Source organism: Schistocerca nitens, chromosome 2 (assembly GCF_023898315.1).
Source record: "Schistocerca nitens isolate TAMUIC-IGC-003100 chromosome 2, iqSchNite1.1, whole genome shotgun sequence".
Lineage (NCBI taxonomy): Eukaryota > Metazoa > Arthropoda > Insecta > Orthoptera > Acrididae > Schistocerca > Schistocerca nitens.
The window spans coordinates 206,996,226-206,998,540 of NC_064615.1; the positions used below are offsets into that span (position 1 = coordinate 206,996,226).

The 2,315-nt window shown below is 41.3% G+C and overlaps 1 non-coding gene across 1 annotated transcript; it reads right to left on the reverse strand.

Annotated features, from left to right (window-relative positions):
- Positions 1-1,628: 1,628 nt before the first annotated feature.
- Trnap-cgg (transfer RNA proline (anticodon CGG)) lies at positions 1,629-1,703 on the reverse strand. Its single transcript has one exon. It is a non-coding gene; the product is annotated as a tRNA-Pro (tRNA).
- Between the last annotated feature and the right edge of the window lie 612 nt (positions 1,704-2,315).

The following is a 2,315-nucleotide window of genomic DNA, read 5'->3' on the forward strand; positions in this document are numbered from 1 at the left end:
ATCGTCACGCATTCCTTCTCTTGGAAAGTGATGGAAACGAAAAGAACAATTCACTGAACTACATTGTACGCACCAATTCAACTAAGTGCACATGCAGTTGGAACAAAATACGGCGTGGACCGAGATCTACTTGAATGTTGAAAGCAGAGTTCTGCAAAGCTATCAAGTGCACTCATATTAATTAACTTTCTGGTTCATTACCAGGACAGTGAAACCTCAAATTAAGCAACACATATGGAATTTGCTTTCCAAAGTGAACAACATAATACTTATTTATTAACTTTGATGCAGCATGTGAGTTAACAGCTAAATACAGTCAGTGGAACAAGTATTCCTGCTGGCTTTACCACGAAAACTATGGCAAGATCTGATGCAAAAGATTAATTTAATGCAGAAAAATTATTAAAATATTATGAAACTACATGAAAGTATGAGATGGGTGGAATGCTTGAACACACTCGGTCCATTTCTAAACAATGTCTAAAATTACTAACCTGCCTGGCTAAAATGAATTATTGATTGGAATGTATGTCAAATGACATGGATCGACACGACAGTTTTTTAAATAGCATTGCATGAGGGGACCTTAACTTCTGTGTAACGTAAGTATAACGACATGTGGTCATACATCAGGCACAAAGAACACTATAAAAACAATAATAATTCTCACAAAACATCTCTCTGACATAGCTCGTATTCTCATAATTAAATCTACAGAGGCCTTAACATCAAAATGAAATAGCAAGGACACTATATAATCTAAGAGAGACCACCCACGTGGTGCATGGTTGAACACAACACACAAAGAAAAAAGCACAAATGAACCAACATTCCCCGATAAAATTACTGCTCCACGAAAGATTTTGAATTTACTTTACTGTTAATGAAATGTAGTAGCAACAAGACATAATCCCGGACAAAATAGATTCATGTAAGGCCAAGGGAGCGAACATATTCTGTCACAAATCATGAAAAAAACAATGAAAATTAAATAAAGTTACCCCACGAAATTACTGTAGTTGTGACGATTGGCTTTAATTGAGTTTAGAACACGATCGAAAAGACATGATATCATAGTTTAACCACACTTTAGCAGACATGCATCAAATGGCCCCAGCATACAAAGAAAAGGCATTAAATTATTCAACTAATGCACAAAAATTATACTGTAACGGCAACACAAAAACATTTTGCATAAATGAACGACAAATAAAAACTTCTAGTAAACGAAATAAGGGCGTGAACTGAAGGTCCACACTCCACGCCCACTCACGAAAAAGTCCCTACTTTCTATCATTTCGTCCAGCAATATCATGTTAATTCACCAGAAATTAAAACTTCCACTAACAAGATTAAGCTTAAAACCCATATCATTCGCGTTCTCCACGACGAAATAATACATTCTGATCCCTTCCTTTGTTACCCAAATATGCAGACCTACACAAGGCAGCGTCCGCTCATCTTTCTAGGTCCCACTAGACTAGTTCACAGCGTGCTCCCCGACAGTGGCTCTCCCGTTAAAATTTCGGTGGTGGGGGTACGACGACCACCCTGTGTCTACCAGAATGAGATTTTCACTCTGCAGCGGAGTGTGCGCTGATATGAAACTTCCTGGCAGATTAAAACTGTGTGTCGGGCCGAGACTCGAACTCGGGACCTTTGCCTTCCGCGGGCAAGTGCTCTACCAACTGAGCTACCCAAGCACGACTCACGCCCGTCCTCACAGCTTTAAATCTTCCAGTACCTCGTCTCTTACCTTCCAAACTTTACAGAAGCTCTCCTGCGAAATTTGCAGGACTAGCACTCCTGAAAGAAAGGATATTCCGGAGACATGGCTTAGCCACATCCTGGGGGATGTTTCCAGAATGAGATTTTCACACTGCAGCGAAGTGTGTGCTGATATGTAACTTCCTGGAAGGTTAGAGCACTTGCCTGCGAAAGGCAAAGGTCCCGAGTTCGAGTCTCGGCCCGGCACACAGTTTTAATCTGCCATTTTCACCCTGTGACTAACCTGACGACTCGTACTCTGCCAGCTAGGTTATCTTCCTAGCTACCTTCCCATAGTTGAACTTCTCCACATGGTTACGTTGGTATAGCCTCTACACTGGTCCGCCCTTACCCCTCTAAATTCAACCTGTACTCACTCTTATACGATCATTCACACAAGAACCCAGAAGGTGAAAAGGGAATGTGACACGTAACAGAAAACAAATAAGAGAGTCCAACTTTTCCTTCACTAGGCGATGTACACTGAAGAGCCAAAGAAACCGGTACACCTGCCTAATATCGTGTAGGGCCCCCGCGAGCACGCAGAA